Genomic DNA, 24,113 nt, shown 5'->3' on the forward strand with positions numbered 1-24,113 from the left:
CCATCTTCCTCTTGAAGTAGATTGGTGCTATATCATATCCCCCTTTAAATGTAAAAGAACGTTTATAAACCATATTTGGGAACATGGGCGCAGTTTTTTCTCTCCAAACTGCTTCCTGCTGAATGGGGGCGTTGTTAATTAGGTCTTTCATGGTATTACCTGTGTGTTAGTTTCATCTCAGTTGGCAGTTGAGCAAAGCAATTTTCTGAAGATGTTCACAACAACCCTTCAGGAGGGCGTGGTCCTTCATACCAAATCGGAATAGAAGAAATGAACAGCGTCTCATCCTCTGTGAAAACAAAATAAGAAACTCCTTTCCAAAGTATCATGTCCTTAGATCCAAATTTCAAATTCAAGGCATTTTCAAAATATCTATGTTGGATTAGTTCAGCAGCATTTATAAATAAGTATCTTTTAGTAGATTTTGTTTTTTCCTCAGCATTCAAACAATTCAAAGAGAGCATAATAGCATACAGTATCAAAATTCTCTGTGTATTTTCCATCTTTGTACAGCTTTGTTTTAACCTCTATTTTGTTTATTTTTACTTTTAACTCTTTGCTTTTTGAGACAGGTTCTCTGTATCTTTGACCTGAAGTAACTCTGTAGACCAGGCTGTCTTTGAACTCTCAGAGATCTGCCTGTCTCTGCCTCCCAGGCATTTGGGATTAAAGGTGTACACTACTACACCTTGAACTCACAGAGATCTGTTTGTCTCTGCCTTCTAGGCACTGGGATTAAAGGCGTGTGCTACCACACACAACAACTCTCTTCCTTTTTTTTTGTTTTTTACTTTAAGAATTTTGACTTTTAGTCTGCATATATTTTTAACATGCTGTAAATCATTTAGAAATTTTCTGTCTTTGAATCTCTCTTTACTGTATATCTCTCTTTTTCTGACCACACGAGTCTTTAATTTACCAAGCAATATCAGTAGGATTAAAGGCGTGGCTTTGCCGGCTGGATCCAGCCCATTCCTTAGCTTTCCAGCCTCATGGCTGAGGTACTGGCTGTAGCCAGCAAGCGAGCTTCAGCAGCCTGTGCTTACAAACCGCACAAACCGCCAGCGTAAGAGTCAGAGTTTGTCCTGGCAGGACAGCCTAGAAAGCCGGCATTTTTAAACAGCACAGCTTTTTTCCTGCTATGGCTAAAAACCAAAAAGCATGCGTTCAGCTTTTCATCAACACCATTTAAGTGTTTCGTGGCAGGACCTCTTAATGAGCTGCAGGGTTTTGTAGCTAAAGCTGAGTCAGGAAGCCTCTCTTAGATGAGGCCCTTGCTTGCCTCTAGCAAGCAGAGTAGAGCGAGTCTAGTTGCCATCAAACAAATCGTATCACTTTACTCCAAATGCTCTATTCAAAAGCTCTGTCGCCCGGAGGAACCAGACAGAGATCTCAATGGCGACACAGCCCCAGGAAGTCACACTTTAAAATGACACTGCGTTTTTTCTGCTACTGTTGCCAAATCAGGAAATCTCTCAACAGCATGCCACCAACAAACAGCAAAAATCTGTGTTAAACTCTCTCTCCCTTATTTTTAAGTCTTCTCAGGTTTTTTAAGTGGGTTTAGTTGCCCCACATTGGGCGCCAACTGTAGTAATAGGGGCAGCGGGGCTGCATCCCTGGCACCCCAGCCGCCTGCTCGGCTAGCTTATGCCCGAAATAACAACATACAAACTGTATTCATTTAATCACTGCTTGGCCCATTCTCTTCTAGGCTAATTCTCACATATTAATTTAGCCCATTTCTAATCATCTGTGTATGGCACCCCAAGGTACGCTTACCAGGAAGATTCTAGCCTATGTCCATCCTGGGTCAGAGCTTCATCCCGGGAGCGGGGCCTGGCATCTCTCTCAGGCGTCTGCTCCTGAGAGGAGAGCTTTCGAGTCTCTGACCTCACTTCCTCTTCCTCCCAGCATTTTATTCTGTTTACTCCTCCCACCTATCCTCTAACCAATAAAATGGGCCAAGACAGTTCCTTTATTAGCCAATGACCTTCCTCCATCAGATGGGCATTGATGTTTAGTTTTCTTGTAAGACTATTGAATCAAATGGAGACTACCCAGAACAGACTGAAATGCTTATGAATATTGAATTGATAGTTTCATTTTCTATATAAAAATATAAAACTTTCTATAATATACTTTGATTTATTTCATACACAAAAAATAAATCTGAAAATATTTTAACTTTGCTGATAATATCCCAGAATTTCTGTATAAATCTTACAAATTCTAGTCCTTTATGTGGATAAATTTTTTACTTTAAATATCACTAAATAATACAAAGATGATTAGTTTCACATTACATTATTAGACTGACGGTGAGTCAGATAAATTCCTTGTGTGCATTATGTCAAAGTTACAAGTGCTTAGTGTTTGTGGGGTGTGACTCAAACAATAATATAGATATAACTACTTGAGAAAATATTTCAATTCTAAAATTTCACAAGGCACCTTTTCAACAAATGACAGTACAAAAATAATATTTTATATACCACAAACAAAAACCCATGCTAGTGAAAGTATTACATTGTTTTTTAAAACATTTTCTGAATATACAAAATGTTAATGTGGTATGTATGCAACTAAGCATCAATATAATGTCTACACTCCATTTTAAAGTGCAATACTCATGGATATTTTTATAACTTTCCCCCTTCATTCTAATTATTTAACAAGTGTAAAGATGGTTGCTGAATCCCTTTTCTTCATTAGTTTACACTTTTCATGAAATGTAGAGGGCATTAACAGAGTTTGCATGTAGGAAATGATTAATTGTGACTGAGGGTAAAAAGTACTTTAAAATACAGTGTGTTTACTCTGAAAGATGTTTTTGGAACTTTTTCCTCCAAAGCTGGGAAATCATAAGTCACAGCGATAGGAACTGATTGATGTGCTTATCAAAATGTGTATGGATTCATATTCCTGTAGCATGAACCCAAAGCAAATGACAAAAAAAAAAAGGGGGGGGGGGAATCGTCTAATACCAGATTGATCCCTGAATTCCCCAAATTCCTTGGAAGAGAAAGTTGAAAGGTCAAAATTGGTACAGTGTTTATTGTAAAAGCTTAAAGAAAAATTTAAAAGATAACCATTCTTTGATTTGTATCACTATTCTAACATATTCAGGTCATATAACAGGAATTGACTCTTCTTGAAATATCTGGAATCTTTTGCATTAACTGTTCATTTTCACACTAATAACTAATTAACACACAAAAGAGAGCAAGATTCTCAGGGGAAATAGTTTTCTCTCCTTTTATTTTGTCAAGAAATTTAATTAGTGTAATTATCTTTAGTAGAGTTAAAATATACACTGGACTAACAAAAAGGGAAATACAAAAATTCACATAAAATACATGAAACTTGAAAATCTATATTAGGACAATATAATGTTAATAAGATATTGTTGTGCTACTAGTGATGTTTCCAAATATATATACGGTTTGGGAATTTCATAGATTCATCTAATATATCTTCCTAAAATCTACCCATATTCTCACTCCTCAAATGAATATAAAAGATAATTATTCAACTCTATAGAAGATTAGTTTGAAGATAAATCGGCAGCCAAATACAGTCAACAAATAACACCATAACCTTGCAAAGTAGCTATTAATTTCACAGTCTTCAGATATCGCTGATGTCATCATGCTGTGCATGAACAACCACACACCTAATTCCAGGCAAGTCACTGAGGCTGACTAGAGCTATCAATTTCTCATATCACAACAATGCATGGGAAAGGTTCAAAACTGTCATTGTACAAGCTTAAAAGACACAATGAGAGTTCTTTTATCCCCCCCCCCTTTTCCTATAAGAGCAAACATTGCTTTTTTGCTTCTCTGAGCTAGTCATAGAGCTCTTGTTCTTTATTCTCATCAGATTAAGTAAAACAATATTTAACTTCAAGGAGCTTGTTCACAGAGAACACTAAAGTGATTACCACACCTGGAACATGGTATCAATCAAAGGAACTGACACATGCTGAGAAAAATCAAGGATGGATCAACATCATCTCATGATAGTAGTAGTTGCTGTATAGAGAATACACCAGTTGATAAATATGTCTCTGGCTGCGTCTGGGACATGAAAAAACAATCAAGGAATAAAATTTTAGCGAAAATGAATTTATGCCAAGTTACATATATATAAACCATCAACTATCAAAATACTACAATCTCATTAAACTTTAGTTATTTCAGAAGGTCAAATATAAGTATCAATATGAAGTTGCTGTGACACTCCCCAAAAGTTTGATTACCATTCTTAAGAACTTTATTTATCCTAAGAATTTGTTATCATTAAATGCCTAAATCTCCCACTGGAAAAAAAATACTAGTGATAGGCTACTGGTTATATATACATAAATATGTACATATCTATACATACATATCACATTTATATTAAACTTTCACTATAAGATCCAGTTTTCCCTACAATTAAAAATGCTTAATCTGCAAGCTTGTATCAATGTTGTTCCTGTTCTTCTTTTCCTGCAGCTATAGACTGTTTTGCTTATATCTGTCATTTGCTAATAAATGGATTGGGATATATATAGATAGATAGATAGATAGATAGATAGATAGATAGATAGATAGATAGATATAGATATAGATATAGATATAGATATAGATATAGATATAGATATAGATATAGATATCCATGGAAAGTGTACCTTTTTAATTATCACTACAGGTCCATGCATGTTAAGCATTTCAATTATTATTCCTCCCTTGCAATTTATTGACACATTTGCACTGATGCTGTCAGTGAAGATCAAGAACTAGTGACATGCCTTCAGCAATTTTGAATCCAATGCTCTCCTGGGATTTCACAAACCCAAGGTTGCAGCAATATTCTTTGCAAAGTGCCAATCAATAAGTAGGCCAAACAATTCTTTCCAGAACTGCTACTGTCCTTCTTGCCAAGGTCTCAGAGCCTAAAAGCTGATGCATTTATGTTCTTGTAGAGAATTTGTCTAATGATTGTCATAACATAACATTTCGGCACTGCTATTATAGTCTACACAAGGCATCCTGGTTCTGCCTGTATCTCTTTTAAAATACTAATGCTTCAGTATGAATTCTAGAACTCTCTGTATAATACTAGGTTTGATGAAATAAGATAGTTGTTGACTATCGGCGTCACCCCCAGGTACTGTACCTAAAAGGTAAGGACCCCTTATGAAATCTTCCTTTTTATTTCATTCTTCTTTACCACTTGGAATACATAACATCCCCACATATACATGTTGTAAGCCTGGTGAAAAGTTTGATAATTCCGTGAGTAGAGTCCCGTAAAACTGACTTTGTTTGCATTTGGCATACCTTGGGCAAGTCTAATGCTCCTGAATGTAATGAGGAGTATTGATCACTACTTTCTGCAGAGGAAACAAGAAAATTATTTATGAGGGGACAGTCTGGTTCTTTCAGATAAGGTAAGAAGTCTTGCCTCAACTGGAAGGAGGAATAAGTACGTGAGTCAGGAAGTGCACATTTCCAACTCTATACATAACCTCCCAACTTCACCATCCTGTAGTTCTAAGTACCATTATTTCTCACATGTGCTGGGTTGACACTGGAAATATCCCACTTCCATAGTAAGTTCTAGTGAATTACTCTAACCCTTATTCTATCTGCAAAGAAGAGAAGATCAAATTCTATGTGACACTGACAGTTCCTGGCTTTCCATTTTTTATTCAAGCTAGATATTCAGTCTTGTTTTTCTTTACTTGAATATGCTTCTTAAAGCTCTTAGACATAACAAACAAAAGCAAATATGATCAGTGTTTTTAGACACAGAATTAAGTTTCACAGAGACTCTAACTTTCTCAAACTTTATTTTGGAATTTTATGTTTATTATCTGTATGCCTACATGTATGTGGTGTATGGGGCAGGGAGCATGAACATGTGAGTGCCATCACTGTGAAAGCTGGAAGAGGACTTCAAATCCCCTGAAGTTGTGACAGAACTCAGGTCCTCTGAAATAGCCATGAGTCGCTTAATCAATGAACCATCTCTTTAACTCCAGAACCTCTACTTTTACTGCATTTCTCCTTGAACTGATCCCAGGGACTGTTTAAGGATTTCACTACCATCACTTCTCATCACTTAACAAGCCCAATTTCTCTAGCAATCATTTTATTTATCAATTCTCCAGTTGTCACAAACCTATCTCATAATCTCATTACTAAAATTTATTTTAGGAAGTCATTGCTGATATAAGTTATTCTGTCAAATCAGAATAAGCAAAAGAGAAAAAGATATGGCTTTTAAATCAATACATGGTGAAAGACTGAGCAAAGACAATATCTCTACAAGTTTGTGCATGGCTTGTGGGAATTAAAGGAACGAAGACAACTGTGAGAGATGGCAGCAGCATCTTTCCAAACAGGGAAAGTGGTGGGATATTTTCAATACTTATCTTTCTGAAGGTGCCAGAAAACCCTTAATTTGTTAGTATGTTATTGTATGTGACATAAGGCTCACTGTCATAATAAAAGACATTTAGCTGCCAGTCCAAACTCAGAGAAGACAAATGGAGTAATAATGCTGATAAATGGAGCTCATGAGATATCAAGAGCTATTTTGACCTCTAGCACACCCAAATCCTTGCATGGAACCAGCAACCCAATGAGGGTTTACCTTGGCTGGGTCAGTGAAGGCAAGGTGCACTAGTTTTTTCTTACAATTAGAAAAACTTTTTTTTTTGCTTGAAGAATCTTGTCTGACAAGAAGAATGCTGACATCTCACGGAATCCTGCATAGAGCAGTGACTAAACAATAAACACCTGACAATTCCTGTTCTTGTTTATCAGTATTAAACATACACCAAACCCAAAAGAAATGTAAAATCAAGGGAATACACAGTGCATAGCATACACAACAGACCACAGAATACAGGGGAGGGGGGGAGAGAGTTCACAGAGAGTGACACACACGCATGCAATGACACGAATTGTGTGTTGTATGTTGTGTGTTGTATAAAAGAACACCTGTGGTTTTGGTCCTTTCCTCCTTCCTTGTTTGAAAAAGGCTGCTTTCTGTAGCTGGTAGCAGATCATGAGACTCCAAGGTCTCTACCTTCACCATTTACCATATCATATTCCTAATAGATGTACTGGATTCCTAATAGATGAACTCTCATACCTGGATTCTATCATGCCTTCTGAAGATCAAGTTCTCACATTTTTGCGACAATCTCTCCATCCCATACATACGTTTTGTTCCTTTCACATCCCAGTTCTTTTGTGAAACTAAATATTTACACGTGATATTTTAGTTATATAATTAAATAAAATTTTTAGATCTGTAGTTGGTCAAAATCATAATTCCCTAATATGGTTTGTTCCATTTCAGAAATTTAACAAAATTGTGAGTGACTGTGTACAGATAAGAAAATATGAAAAGCTGGGGACATGTTCTAGGAATGTGTTGTCCATAAAAATAATCATCTCTGATTTGATGCCTGATTGCTATTTGGTTGAGTTGACTAATTTTTTTTTGAATTTGCTACAACAAAGACATATATCTCTTGCAAACTCTGAACTGAATCTTTAGTTCCTCTACATCACAGTGTTATTTTGCCTTTGAAAGGTTATAATTGTCCTACTTTTATGATATAAACATCTGCATTACTTCTCCATTTATACTCATGGATACTTTCTTGGTATCATGAGCTCAGCAGTTCAATGTATTCTTTGAAACTTTTTCTGAACATTGCTCTTCTCTGGCATATCAAATTATTTGTTGTTCTTTTGTAGGAACTATCACTGTATTTTTATTTTATTCATATTAAAGAAGGTACAGATACAAGAGTTGTTTTTAGTAAATAACTGAAAGACTGATTAGTGACAGAGTACATGGAACCCTTAACTATCAAAGGAATCAAATTGCCTGAAAGAAGTGAACCTGAGAAACTGGAATAGGAATTAGCATCCTCCATGGATTTGTTTCTTTACGGCTTTATAGAGATTAGCAGCTTGGTTTTAAATCATTGCACTGATCCTCTAAAATTTACTTTTTTAAAATAAGTTTTAAGTTATCCCAAATATAAAAGAAAGCAAATGACTTTGTTTTCTGTAAAAAATAATTGTTGGATTTCTTTAATCAATGTGCCTCCTAACAATGAGACAGAAATGCTGTTTGCTGTCTTAAGAGGACCAAAAAAATAACTTCTGACTTACCAAGCCCAAGTATTTATTTTTCATATAAGAAGAGTGGCTAAGAAATTAGAAGTTATAAAAATGAAAATAAATGTTAAGTCACATTATCCAATTTTAGCATATTTGAAAATGTCAATGTGGTATATCAAAATTAGTAAGACATACACAAATACTTCAAATTTCTAGGATTATATTTTGCAGAGAAGCAAATTTTTGTGTGGTAACACTGTAATTGTGTAGTGTTGTGGGCAACAAGAAAGAAAAGAAGGCTTCAGAAAAGAAAGAACTGAAACTAATCTGGCCAGCTCTAGTAACAAATACAGTTAGTTATCTAGTGTGAAACATAAATTTTTATTTCTGTATCCTCTCATATCTTTACTGCAGTTTCCCATCTTGGAAAAGAACTTCTCTCCTCTAAGTCCCTCTCGTCCACTCCCTATTCTTATCCACTCCTCTTCTTTTTCCCCTCAGAAAACAGCAGGAAACCTATGGATATCAACCACACATGGCATATCAAGACCATTCATATTCTTCATAGTAAATCTGGACGTAGGTGGGAAAGAGTCCCAAAAGCAAGCAAAATAATCAGAGACACTCCCTACTCCCACTGTTAGGAATCCCACAAGACTAAACTAAACAACTTTAAAACATATGAAGATGTAAATCAGACCCGTGTGGGCTCCCTGATTGTTTGTTTATCTCTATAGCCAACTCACATTTGGAAATATTCACCCTTTTACAGGAAGAATATTGTAGGATCTATGTTATGTTATCATTTGTCTTAAGACTTTTATAGAACACCTAGATGTATTTACTCAAAACTGTGTTTAATATTTAAGAACAAGTTACTGCACAGTAGAACACCTTAGAAAACTCAGATACTAAGAGAAAAAAGTGTCTGTTTACAATGGTTACAGAATCTTTTAGAAGATATATCATTGACCATACAGCTTAGCAATGTTACTTCTTGTAATCTCAGATTTAACTGCAAATTTAGCTTCATCTGAAAACTATATATAAATGTTTATAACTTTCCTTATCATTTTCAAAATTTAGAAACCAATAAGATGCTCTTTGATAGGTGAATTGATAACACACATCAGACAATGGAATAGTATTTAGCAATGTTTAAGTCACAAAGCACATGGAAGAATATTAAAACTTACTATTAATAGAAGATAATACAATATGAAAAGGCAGTGATGCCTCTTTCCATGCCCTTATGATCAATGACAATTTATGACTACTTATTGTGGTAGAGTAAGAGGAGATTAATTAGGACTTTCTTAACTTTAACTAATTAGAACATTTGCTTTTAAGGCAATAACCCCTTAAATTTATGCATTCACGTGATGGAGGAAGGTCATTGGCCAATAAAGAAACTGCTTGGCCCTGTGGGTGGAGTAACAGAACAGGATACTGGGAGGAAGAGGAAGTGAGCTGAGAGACTCACAGCTCTCCTCTCAGGAACAGATGCCTGAGAGAGACGCCATGCCCTGCTCCCGGGATGAAGCTCTGACCCAGGATGGACTAGGCTAGAATCTTCCAGGTAAGACCAGTTCTCACAGATTATTAGAGATGGGTTGATCAGGATGTGAGAATTAGCCTGTAAGTGCTAGAGCTAAAGGGCCAAGCAGTGCTTAAAAGAATACAGTGTCTGTGTAATTATTTTGGGGCATAAGCTAGCCAGGCGGCTGGGGTGCCAGGGACGCAGCCCCCCGCCGCTCTTATTACTACATATGGCGCCCCACGTGATGGACTAAATCCACTTACAAAACCCGAGAAGGCTTAAAAATAAGGGAGAGAGAGTTTAACACAGATTTTTGCTGTTTGTTGGTGGCATGCTGTTGAGAGATTTCCTGATTTGGCAACAGTAGCAGAAAAAACGCAGTGTCATTTTAAAGCGTGACTTCCTGGGGCTGTGCCGCCATTGTGATCTCTGTCTGGCTCCTGCGGGAGACAGAGCTTTTGAATAGAGCATTTGGAGTAAAGTGCTATGATTAGTTTGATGGCAACTAGACTCACTGTGTTCTCGGGTCTGCTCTGCTTGCCAGAGGCAAGCAAGCGCCTCATCTAAGAGAGGCTTCCTGACTCAGCTTCAGCTGCAAAATCCTGCAGCTCATTAAGAGGTCCTGCCAAGAAACACTTAAATGGTGTTGACAAAAAGCTGAATCATGCTTTTCGGTTTTCAGCCGTAGCAGGAAAAAAGCTGCGCCATTTAAAAATGCCAGCTTTCTGGGCTGTCCTGCCAGGGCAAACTCTGACTCTTTTACGCAGGCGGTTCGTGCGGTTTGCAAGCACAGGCTGCTGAAGCTCGCTTGCTGGCAGGAACCTTGAAATGCCATAGAGTTGTTGCAGTAAACTTGGCTACAGCCAGTACCTCAGCCATGAGGCTGGAAAGCTAAGGAATGGACTGGATCTAGCTGGCAAAGCCACGCCTTTAATCCTACCCATATTGCTCAGTAATTTAAAGGCTCGTGTGGTCAGAAAAAGAGAGATATACAGTAAAGAGAGATTCAAAGACAAAGAAAATTTCTATATGGTTTGAAGTGTGTTAAAAATATATGCAGACTAAAATTTAAAGTTCTTAAAGTAAAAAACAAAAAAAGGAAGAGAATTGTTATGTGTGGTAGCACACGCCTTTAATCCCAGTGCCTAGAAGGCAGAGACAAACAGATCTCTGTGAGTTCCAGGTGTAGTAGTGTACACCTTTAATCCCAATGCCTGGGAGGCAGAGACAGGCGGATCCCTGAGAGTTCAAAGACAGCCTGGTCTACAGAGTTACTTCAGGTCAAAGATACAGAGAACCTGTCTCAAAAAGCAAAGAGTTAAAAGTAAAAATAAACAAAATAGAGGTTAAAACAAAGCTGCTCAAAGATGGAAAATACACAGAGAATTTTGATACTGTATGCTATTATGCTCTCTTTAAATATTTTAAATGCTGAGGAAGGAGCAACAGCTGCTAAAAGATATTTATTTATAAATGCTGCTGAACTAATCCGACATAGATATTTTGATGCCTTGAATTTGAAATTTGGATCTAAGGACATAATGCTTTGGAAAGGAGTTTCTTATTTTGTTTTCACAGAGGATGAGACGCTGTTCATTTCTTCTATTCTGATTTGGTATGATGGACCACGCCCTCCTGAAGGGTTGGTGTGAACGCCTTCAAAAAATTCCTTCGCTCAACTGCCAACTGAGATGAAACTAGCACACAGGTTATACCATGAAAGACCTAATTAACGACGCCCCCATTCAGCAGGAAGAGGTTTGGAGAGAAATAACTGTGCCCATATTCCCAAAAAATGTTTATAAATGTCCTTTTACATTTAAAGGGGGATATGATATAGATATGAATAATTTACATTAGTATAGATTTTGCTTTATTGATAGAGATTTAAGGTCAATTTTGTTATATATATATATATATATATATATATATATATATATATATATATGTGTTTCTGATTTTGATTAAGGTATTGTGATTGTGTAGTTCATTTAAATATGTACTGTATAATTAAGAAATATAGGTTGTTAATGGATAATCATCAATAATAGTAAAGCTTGTAGTCATGTTAGTTAGATTTTCTAGACATATAGAGATATATTTCAGATAGGCATTCTTCATATCTCTCAAAGGCTGCAGAATATGGCATTTAAAATATTTTAATAACTTAGGACGTTTCATGACAATGAGACACTCTGCTCCTGGCAGCACCAATCTACTTCAAGAGGAAGATGGGCATCAAAGAGGCTCGTTATGGAGTTTGATAGCCATTTGGGCAAGAAACTGCTTTTGCCTGGACTATTGCATAAACTGGACACAAAGAACCCACAGAGAGAGGACTACTGAACTTGCCTAAGGTGAGATGATCTTTCGGGGTTCCTGATTCATTTTGAAAGAGTCTGCAAGACATTCTGCAGGACACAACAGATAGTGACTGAACTGACTTTGAATTTTCCTGCTTTATGGAAATGTCTACTGGATACCATGGGCCTGAAGGCTGAAGATGGATGCCCCAACGGTACAAAAGAACTTTGGGTGACTGTCCAGGCAGCTAGATGTCTTTGTCATTTCTAGAGTTTGAAGTTTCTTAGTTCTTGTTTAATTAGGTAATATTATATCTTTCTGGAGTCTTTGATGGAGTTAAGAATAGTTAGTTATAGTTATAGTTTTCCTTAGTTATGATAAAGATTATTGTAACTTTTACTTGATAACTGTTTTGTTATATGTAATTTTGCTATGTTAAAGTTAAAGCCTTTTTTTTTTTTTTGTTTAAACCGGAAAAGGGGAAATGATGGAGGAAGGTCATTGGCCAATAAAGAAACTGCTTGGCCCTGTGGGTGGAGTAAACAGAACAGGATACTGGGAGGAAGAGGAAGTGAGCTGAGAGACTCACAGCTCTCCTGTCGGGAACAGAAGCCTGAGAGAGACGCCATGCCCCGCTCCCGGGATGAAGCTCCGAACCAGGATGGACTAGGCTAGAATCTTCCTGGTAAGACCGGTTCTCACAGATTATTAGAGATGGGTTGATCGGGATGTGAGAATTAGCCTGTAAGTGCTAGAGCTAAAGGGCCAAGCAGTGCTTAAAAGAATACAGTGTCTGTGTAATTATTTTGGGGCATAAGCTAGCCAGGCGGCTGGGGTGCCAGGGACGCAGCCCCCCCGCTGCTCTTATTACTACATTCACGTGTGTTAGCTCATGACCAGGGTTCACAGCTCCTTCTACAACTTCAACTAAGCATTTCTGGGATGGGAGTGGAGAAGTTAGAAGTCAAAACAGGGTATTATCCCATGATGTGACTTGAATTTCAATGGCAAATGAATAGCCAAAGCCTCACAGACATTCACATAAAGTGGGATCTCAGTTGACAGTTCACATCTCAAATGTCTGGGCTTTTGTTATCATGAGGTAAGAAAACACAGCTTCTGATGATATTACAAGGAGCCAATGAAGTGGTAGTTTAAGAACCATTACCTTGGAAAACTCAGTCACAGATTGAATTGTAGTATCAGTAGCAAACTCTTATTGCTGTTTAATATTACTTTATTATTGTGATATTATAGTCTTTTATTAGATAATTTCTAAGCAAATAAATATTACTAGTGCCATATTCACCAGTTTAAATGCTTATTTTATTTTACTTATTCTATTTTTAATATACTAACACTTATAACTTTAATAAATGTGATAGTTATATATATTTGCAGAGTAAAATAGAATATTTTGAAACATGAATACTTTTTTTTTTTTTTTGGTTTTTTGAAGCCTGTCCTAGAATTGGCTCTTATAGACCAGGCTGGCTTCAAACTCACATAGATTCACCTGCCTCTGCCTCCCAAGTGCTAGGATTAAATCTTGTGCTACTACCACCAGGTAAAACGTGTATACTCTTAGTTAACCAAACAGGCCAAGCAGCTTTTCCATCTCCTTGAACAGTTATAATGTCCTTGTCTTGGTAAATTTTGAACTGTTCCCTTTTTGTCTTTATCAAGCAGACAATCAATACTTGTAAACTCTAATCAACTAGCTTTGGAATGAACACAGAAAACAGTTCAGTCTGGGGTACCTAAAAACAATTGATACATTTTCAACACAACTTCTAAACTTAAGGCTCAGAAGACAGGTCTGAAAGATTATAAGAGCCAGAGGCAACTGTGAGATAGTGTCTTCTTTATATTGCAGGAAGTCTGCACCTGATGGGATGCAGTGGTGCACAACTTTAATTGCCACAGAGAGGAGGCAAAGGAAGGTGCATTTCTGTGAGTTCTAGACCAGTTTGATCTACAAAGCAGCAGTCATGACAGCCAGTACTGTTACACCAAGAAACCCTGTCTCAAACAAATCAAAAACAAAAGCAAAAAATAAAGAAAACTGAATCCACAATACTAATCAATATGGTTCTCTAAACAATACTCAAACATTGACAACACTAGTTGACATGCAAACATGCTTGGGAAAAGACTCACACAAGGATAGATGAAGATCTGTGGGCAATCATGACTGTTATAAGAGAGAGAATGAGACAAGACTATAGAGCAAATGGACAGCTGACAGAATCATAAAGGCAGGCCCAGAAGTGTACAAATTATGGGCATCATATTTTGCAGAGTTGTGGGAATACTTGTCTTTTGGAAAAGTTGCTGTCATAGCTGTGGAAACCTTGTGAAGCCATGATTCTTCCCTACAAAATCGAATTCATTCCGAAAACACCTCAGCAGTGTGACTTTTACATAGTTGAAGGAGTGACCTTGCTCCATTCCCCCAACCTTGACTCCTTAGAGCCTCACACTTACTTTTTGCTCTAGCAGCCAAATTCACATAGATTCAATCCCACAAAACTATCAGCTAACAGATTACATAGAAATTTCTATAGAAGACCAGGCACTGACCAGGAAGGCAGCATGTCCTACGTTTGCTAACAAACAAATCTGCTTGTCCCCAAAGCTGGTTATCACAAAAGAGATTATATAAGGAGAGTGGGAAAATCCAGGATTTGGGGATGTTTTGTAACTTTATTTAATCGATGGGAATGTCAGGTACTTCCCCTTGAATGCTGGCTCTTTCCTGGTTGGCATCACCTGTTCCAGAATACAGATTTGCCAGGTTCTATCTGCACTCTTGTGAATCTGATATGTATATTATCAATGTCCTTGACTATGGAATTTTCCAACTATATCTGTAAAAATTAGAAACCTTGTGAAGATTGGCCCTTTGACCTTAACAAACTTAGCCAGAGACTAGTTAAGTTTCACCTCTAGACAAAAAGTACTGACAACAAGTTTTCCACATGAGGTACCGACCCTAGCCATATACATGACCTGTTACATTTAAGTCTCTTACCAAAATACTGTATATATAATTCAACCCTGCTTTAAAATATTAAGTTGTTTTCCACTATTATCAGTTCTACCATTAAGCTTCTATTGCAAAAAGCTTTTTTTTCTTCTTTGTCTTTTACAAATATAAATGTCACCTGTTAAGTTAAAACCCAATACTGTCAAGTTTGGACTCAGGTCTCCAGGCAGATTCTAAACTGTAGCTATAACTCATCTATACCTGATAAACAGCCCTCCACTGCTCAGAGATCTGGGGAATATTGTATTTAAATGTTTAATTATTAAAAGACTTTTCATAACAGAGAGACAGGTTGGCTCCTAGCAGAACCACTCTATTTCCTCCAAAGAAGACAGAAGACAGATGGGCACCGAACATGGTCCATTCACATTTCACTTGATCAAGTAAAAGTGTTAACCACTGGGCAGAACTGCCTTTCATCTAAACTGAAGACCTCCATATGTGGACAAACTAATAGAATCAACTGCCTAGTTGCTCAGGCCAAGGTAGGTTTGTCTTCCTAGAGATTTCCTAACTCAAAGGATCTTCCAAAACCTGACAAGCCCTGTGCTAAACTACAAAAGGCAAATACAACCTTCAATAGCCATTCAAGACCCTGAGGAGAGGATTTAGGAAGACAAACAAGTAAGCTCTCTCTTGTTTTTTGAATCAATAACTCCTCAAGTAAAATTTTATTCTTCTCAAAGATCTATGAAGCAGTTTGAAAGCTGAGAGGTTTTTTCAATTTAAAAGGATAACCTCACCGAATTCCAGTATAACTTCTTAATATGTTCTAAAGAATTTGTTTTAAGATATACAAATTGAAGTTACTAATGTATGTACATGGAAGTTATTAATATGTGTACATGCAAGTTATAAAGGTGAGTGGACAAGTCCAAACTATCAAATTTCTCTCTTACACTGCTTTTCATAGTCTTAAGATATACAAATGAAAGTCATTAAAATGTGTACCTGCAAGCTATAAAGGTGTGAGGACAATTACAAGTCATCAAATTTCTCTTTCATTATGCTTTTCATAGTCTTAAAGACACTTTTCATTGTGCAAAAACATTTGTAAGTCATTTTGAAATAAATATGGTGTTGTTTATACAGTATATGTGTCTAAAAGTTATGTTTTCACAAACTCAAAAATTCTTGTGTGCTACATGGAGCCAAATTAAAGGATCCACCTTAAACAGGTCAGCTACACCTCTCTAAATTTCCTGATCCTAAATTTTTTTTCTTCCTAAACTTAGCTTTGTTGTCTGCTCTGCCAACACCTTGCCAGGTCCAAGAGACACTGGACAGTTCCACACCACAAATCCTGGATAGAAGTAAAGTGACCAGCCACCTCAGGGTGTGACCAACACCCAGCTATCTCAGGTCCCCCAAGAAAGACTTTGATATCCACAAATAAGCAGGAAGCAGGATGGAGAATCTACTGTCTCAATTACTTCAACATGCAATACCTAACTTCTTGCCTTTTTAATATTAAAAAAGAATTAATTGGAATGCTGGCCTGGTCTGTCAACTGGATACCCTGTCCTTTAAGAGACAAGCCCTGCCCACTCCAAACCTCCCCCCACTTCTGCTGAAGCAAGTGGATCTCCACCATCTCCTTTCCAGCCTCCTCTCTCTCTCTCTCTCTCTCTCTCTCTCTCTCTCTCTCTCTCTCTGTCTGTCTTTTCTCTGTAGAGATAGCTTCTGCCTCTCTCCATTCTTCCCCCCACTCCCCTTGCTCCTTTTTTCCCTTTCCCTTCCCCCTCCATAACCCACTAAATAAACTCTATACTCCAACTATGTCTGCATGGCATATCAACCAGTATGTCTCCCATGTGGCCTCAGGCCACCCACAATGGGACCTTTGAGGGCTCGGGTGACCAGCCTCTGTCCCTCATGGGACCAGTTTCAGGTAACTCTCTTTTTGTAAATTATAATAGACACCGTGGTCATGGCTGTAATGGATTAATGATAATTGCAGGATCCCTAGTAGTGGCAGGCAGCAGAAACCCTGCAGGTACCCAAGCGGTGGCACAGGCCATGTGGTGGCAGACAGCAAGCCCTGAGAGCAGCCAGGCTGCAGGTCCCCGAGTGGTGGCTGGTCCAGGACAGGGAGATATGCAGCGGGCAAGAAACAGAGACATGGATAGGCATATGATGTATAGTGGATATTTATTAGGTGGGTTATGGAAAGGAAGGGGGAGAAGGAAAAGAGCAGGGGGAGAGAGAGGAGAGAGAGAAAGAGATAGAGAGGGAGAGTAGAGAACGAAAGACAGAAGCTGCCTCTCTGAGAGGAAACTGAAAAGAGAGAGATTCAGGCTGGAAGCTGAAGATCAGCCTGCCTCAGCAGATGGGGAGGGAGTGGGCATGGCTTGTCTCTTAAAGAGACAGGACAGACCATTAAAATTGCCTCCCTTTTAAAGAAAAATATTTAATTGGGGCTTGCTTACAATTCAGAGGTTTTAGTCCATTAACATATGATAGGACAGGATGACTTGCAAGCAGACATGGAATTATAGAAGGAGCTGAAATTCTTACATCTTGACTTGCAAAGAACAGGAAGTAGACTAAGACATGAAGCATGGCTTGAGCATATATGAGACCTCAAAGGCCATTTCCACAGTAGCACACATTCTCGAACAAGACCACACCTACTATAAAAAGCCACACTTCTAATAGTGCCACTTCTTACATATAAACTACCATGCTGTGATTATATTTATTTGAGAACACACCTATAAAATGGCCTGGATTTCAGTCTTTAATCAACTAATATGTTGTCAACACAACAAAAAGATTTGACTATTTATTACCTTAGTCATTCTTTAAAAAGAAGATTAAAAAAAATTTAAAATATCTAGAGAAACTATCAGTATTCTAAACAAAATGTTAGCTAAATTGCACATCATTGCTGAAGATCATATTACCAAGTACTTCTAAATAGAAACATCTTAAAATCAGTATGCATTTCCAGCAAGTCAACTGCCTCATTTATAAAAAGTGCCTAGAGTTAATTTATTAATTTTGTTTTCTCTTCTGGTATTATTTCATCTTCAAATAACAGGAAATCTATAAACTCATACATAATTGAAATCACCACCTCATTTTTTCACTTATGAATTTATTCATAAAAAATAATTTTAATGTATTGTGGCTAAGCCAAATAAAAACCAAAAGTTTTAAATCTCAATGAATAAAATAACTTTTTCATGGATGAAACTTTGGTTCTATTTATCAAATCCTATGATAGACCATGTCCCAAATTCAAGAAAATTATGTGTCTTACCTATTCCTCTCAGGAAGAGTTTTAATTTCTTGTTCTGACTTTTTTAAATACATTACTTAGTAAGCCATTTGTTCTTAATTATTTTATTTACCTGTTTCATCTGCTAGCTCCTTAACTTGCTGTGTAGTTTCAACTTATATGATATATCATGAGTTTTGTAAAAGAGAATGTGAACAAGACACAACTATTCTAAACATAGTTCCACATATTTTGTTTAAGGTTTAATGTCCACACTCTCAAAGTGAGTCATCAATGCAGTGATTACAGAAGAAATGTGTCTGGAGAGGGGGGGTCTTGTATGTTTCAAAATAGCATTTGTGACATCTTCCACTAAACTACAATGCCATTTCTTATCCAGCCTGTTAATGGAGTTTGAAGACCTAAAAAAACTGCCTATGATTTCCTGGAATCAGAAAGTATCCCCTCATTATTCGGGCATGTATAACAAATGAACAGTGAGTAGAAAGCAGAAGACAAAATGTACCAGATAGATAGATTCTTATATCAGACACTGACAAAAATGTGCTAATACCAATCAAAACAAATGCACATATTTTCCTAAGATTAGGAAGGATATTTAAATAAGGGATTTACATAGCCAACTCTTTGGTAGAGTACTTGCCAAATAATGAAAATTGAAGAGTAATGAGTGGTAGTGCAGAAAAGGCAACTAGAAGTTGTTGAAGGAAAAATGACTATCTATGTATGTGGTACTTATTGAGAATAGATAAAATGAAAACTAAATAAGCTAGGATAGATGTATTGGTTCACTTTTCATCCCTATTTAAAAAATTACCTATGACTGCTCAATTTAGTGATAAGAAAGTTTATTTAGTTTAAGATTTGAGATGACAGTACATACAGAGCAGCAGAGTATCTGATGACAACTCCAGGGGTGGGGGAATGAAGAGTGTGAAGAAGACAGATCATATCTTAATTAGAAATTCAAAAAGAAACTCAGGGGCTGAAATCTGGATTTTATGACAATCCTTTGCAAACCCTTTCATGATTACACATATGCATGCATGTGTGAGTGTGCACACACACATGCAAACATACACATGAGAAAGAGAGTGAGTGGGAGAGACAGAGATAGACTAATGCCTTAATCCCTTTGGAAGGTAAAAGTCAATTGATCTTGAAACACAATGAAGTCTCAGAGGTTTCAATATTTCTTTATTCTACTGTTTAGGATGCCAGAACCCAAAACTTGACCATTAAATGTGACACATAAATCTAAACACACCCGTTGATAGGTAGGCAGTTTAAAAGAAGAAGAAACTGAAATAGGAAGGATGATAGATACTCTTAAAATCTTGAGGAGCACGGAGAACCCTTCTCAAAGTAGTACTTGTACAAGTGAACTCTATATTGAGAAATAATTAAAATTTTACATGTATGAAATAGTGATTTCAGAGACTTCTAGATTCTTGACCAAATATGTTGGCAGCAAACTTGTAAGAGAATTATTTATATCAAGAAAATTAGGACCATAATACACATATTATATGTGAGAGCAGGGGAGGTATGAAGTCATTGAAACAGAAACATGGGACTAAGGATTTTCAGCCATATTTTTTTTTTTTTTTAAATTTATTTATTTATTAAGGATTTCTGCCTCGTCCCCACAACCGCTTCCCATTTCCCTCCCCCACCCCCGATCAATTCCCCCTCCCTCATCTGCTCGAAGAGCAATCAGGGTTCCCTGACCTGTGGGAAGCCCAAGGACTGCCCACCTCTATCCAGGTCTCGTAAGGTGAGCATCCAAACTGCCTAGGCTCCCACAAAGCCAGTACGTGCAGTAGGATCAAAAACCCACTGCAATTGTTCTTGAATTCTCAGTATTCCTCATTGTCCGCTATGTTCAGCTAGTCCGGATTTATCCCATGCTTTTTCAGGCCTAGGCCAGCTGGCCTTGGTGAGATCCCAATAGAACATCCCCATTGTCTTAGTGTGTGGGTGCACCCCTCGTGGTCCTGAGTTCCTTGCTCGTGCTCCGTCTCCTTCTGCTCCTGATTTGGACCTTGAGATTTCTGTCCGGTGCTCCCGTGTGGGTCTCTGTCTCTGTCTCCTTTCATCGCCTGATGAAGGTTAATATTCCTGAGGATGCCTATGTGTTTGTCTTTGGATTCACCTTCTTATTTAGCTTCTCTAGGAACATGAATTATAAGCTCAATGTCCTTTATTTATGGCTAGAAACCAAATATGAGTGAGTACATCCCATGTTCCTCTTTTTGGGTCTGGCTTACCTCACTCAGGATAGTGTTTTCTATTTCCATCCATTTGTATGCAAAATTCAAGAAGTCCTTGTTTTTTACTGCTGAGTAATACTCTAATATGTATATATTCCATACTTTCTTCATCCATTCTTCCGTTGAAGGGCATCTAGGTTGTTTCCAGGTTCTGGCTATTACAAACAATGCTGCCATGAACATAGTTGAGCATATACTTTTGTTGTATGATAGGGCCTCTCTTGGGTATATTCCCAAGAGTGGTATTGCTGGATCCAGGGGTAGGTTGATCCCGAATTTCCTGAGAAACCGAAACACTGCTTTCCAGAGTGGTTGCACAAGTTTGCATTCCCACCAGCAATGGGTGAGTGTACCCCTTTCTCCACAACCTCTCCAGCAAAGGCTATCATTGGTGTTTTTTATTTTCGCCATTCTGACAGGTGTAAGGTGGTATCTTAAAGTTGTCTTGATTTGCATTTCCCTGATCGCTAAGGAAGTTGAGCATGACCTTAAGTGTCTTTTGGCCATTTGAAGTTCTTCTGTTGAGAATTCTCTGTTCAGATCAGTGCCCCACTTTATAATTGGGTTGATTAGCCTTTTAAGGTCTAGTTTCTTGAGTTCTTTATATATTTTGGAGATCAAACCTTTGTCAGTAGCAGGGTTGGTGAAGATCTTCTCCCAGTCAGTGGGTTGTCTTTTTGTCTTAGTGACAGTGTCCTTTGCTTTACAGAAGCTTCTCAGCCTCAGGGAGTCCCATTTATTCAATGATGCCCTTAGTGTCTGTGCTGCTGGGGTTATACATAGGAAGTGGTCTCCTGTGCCCATGTGCTGTAGAGTACTTCCCACTTTCTCTTCTATCAGGTTCAGTGTGTTCGGACTGATATTGAGGTCTTTAATCCATTTGGATTTGAGTTTTGTGCATTTCAGCCATATTGGTATACTTCCAGAACTTTCTCTTTTCAGGGATATTAAGTAGAAGAGGATGCATTGATCCTCCATTGCTTTTAAGAAGGGGTTAGGGCATGAAAAGACATAATTATTTATATAGCACATTTTGATACCAAATATTTATTTAACCATTTTTATGCTTAAATAGTTTCAAATAATTTAAAAATAAATTCAACTCACCTGGATTCAGAAATTATGAATTTAAAAAAACATTTTGGGGTATGCTTTGAATGTGGGTTTTTTTTCTCTATTTTCTCTTCACTTTTGAGTTCATTCTGGAAACTTGAAAATCAATTTCAATCTATTTAGAATGGTGGAGTGGATGTGTTATTTGGTTCTAGCAATTGTTTCCACAGGATAAATCCTTTTTGATCAAAGGCTCCACAAAGAAACTAGACTTTCTACTCTGAGAAACAGAGAAAGAAAAATAGTGAAAGGAAGGGGCAATTCTCCAAGTCAGCATCCTTCACTGTGTTTTTTCTTTATCTTTCAGATAAAGATCTTTAATCTGTAAAATAAATTTGGCTTCACAAATAATTCAGAAAAAATACAATCCCTTTTAGATAAATATAAGTACAATGTAACCAAAAAAGAAAATAATAATTTTTTTCTTTGGCATTGTCTTTAAGATTTATCATGTATGTAATCAGAAAAACTTCTATCAGAAATATTATCAAATTAATCACACAATTATTATAATCAAAAATGTGTAATCCTAACTCATGACAGTTTCTATAACCTTCACAATCCCTACATGGTAAAAGTGTCTATGGCTGTTCACTATGAGCCATTTCAAAATGTACACTTAGGCTAATATCTTGTTTCAGAGTGAGAATTTGTGCATAATATCTGCATGGGATGGCTAACAAATGAAAAAAAATAGCTAGAAGGCAGGGATTTTTAAATCTGCACATAATCTCTATAGGCATTAAAACAAGGCTTAAAGTTGTATTCTGCAGAAACTCGAAAATGCTATTTCCAAAGTTCCATGGCTGTGAATCTTAGACGGTAGGAAGGAGTTCTTCTATGAGAAAGGAACATGGCGCCTATCTTCTTATGTACACGTGTTTTGATTGGCTTCATCTGATATCCATTTATTCAATATTTTGTTAAGTTAGGTGAGATCATCTAATTAAATGTGAAATATTAAGGTTATTAGGGGAGCTTTGAAATTTATATTCTGTTGTGCTGATGTAAGGACAAAGAACACATTTATCTGCATTTGACACTAATATATAGGCAATTTTATATAACTAAGCTTTAACCATGGTATTTGAAATTAAGTTTCGGAGGTGTCAGAACTCCACTGAACCCTTGGACATTCTTTCATAGGAGTGCTTAAAATTTTCAGGCATCCTCGTTTTTGTCCCAAGATGTTTATTGATTTGTTTGAAAACAGAAAGGAAAAGACAACATCAAGTTGTTTGTGTGCAGAGTTTTCATCATGGATAACTTGAGGAGTTAATCTCTGAGTTTCTGAATGACATTAGAGGAGTGGTGGATTCTGAAAATCCTCCTCTAAATACCTCCTGTGAAATGTTGAAACAAAGCAAATTTTTGAAATGTATCAGAAAGAATTCAGTCAAGAGATGCTTAGAACTGGTAGAAGATAAAGAGAACTACAAAAAGTTTTATGAGCAATTAAAAATGTAAAAGATATAAAGCTTGGCATTCAAGAAGACTATCAAAAATTATAGAAACTTTCAGAGCTGTTGCAATACTACACATCTGCTTCTGGTGATGAGGGTGTTTCTCTCAAGAATTATTGCTGCAGAATGAAGGGAAACCAGAAACACATCTTCTTTATTACAGGTGAGACCAAGGACCAAGTTGTTAATTTGGCCTTTGTGGAATGTCTCAGAAAGCATAATTTAGAAGTAATCCATATGATTAGGACCATAGATGAATACTGTGTGCGAAAGCAAAAAGAATTTGGAGGCAAGACCTTGGTATCGGTTACCAAAGAAGGGCTAGAGCTTCCAGAAAATGAAGAGGAGAAAAAGAAACGGGAAAACAAAAACTAAAAATTTGAAAACTTCTGCAAAGTTATGATATTTTCGAGAAAAAGGTTGAGAAGGTGGTTGTATCAAACTCATTGGTGGCATCTCATCCTGTATTGTCACAATCACATATGGATGAACAGCAAACATAGAGAGAATCATGCAAGCGCAAGCCCTCAAAGACAACTCAATGATTGATTACATGACAGCACCTGGAGACAAACCTGATCAATCTATTATTTAAATCCTATGGCAAAAAGTAGAGACCGAGAAGAATGCTAAATCTGTAAAGAATCTGGTTACCTTTCTGTACGAAACTGTACTCCTGTCTTCTGACTTCAGTCTGGAAGATCCTCAGACACATACTAACAGGATGTACAGGATTATTAAGCTTGGTCTAGGTACTGAATAAAATGATTCTACTGTGGATGATACTAGTGCTGCTGTAACTGAAATGTCACTCCTGGAAGGAGATGATGACACATCACACATGGAAGAAGTAGAGTAAGCTGCACCACAACTATCTGTCTGCTGCTTGCTTTTATTTGTTCTGATAATATATTTCCAAGAATTTTTGTTTATTTTGGCTAACATTTAAAACATCCATGTAGCATGAAAATTAAGGGGAAGATAAATTT

At 37.1% G+C, this 24,113-nt stretch overlaps 1 pseudogene; it reads left to right on the plus strand.

Moving 5' to 3' along the window:
• The first annotated feature begins 22,848 nt into the window (after positions 1-22,848).
• LOC121433612 lies at positions 22,849-23,983 on the plus strand (annotated as a pseudogene).
• The last annotated feature ends 130 nt before the right edge of the window (positions 23,984-24,113 follow it).

Source organism: Microtus oregoni, unplaced genomic scaffold (genome assembly GCF_018167655.1).
Source record: "Microtus oregoni isolate MIOR12 unplaced genomic scaffold, Mior012 000040F_ref0000088, whole genome shotgun sequence".
NCBI classification, from domain to species: domain Eukaryota; kingdom Metazoa; phylum Chordata; class Mammalia; order Rodentia; family Cricetidae; genus Microtus; species Microtus oregoni.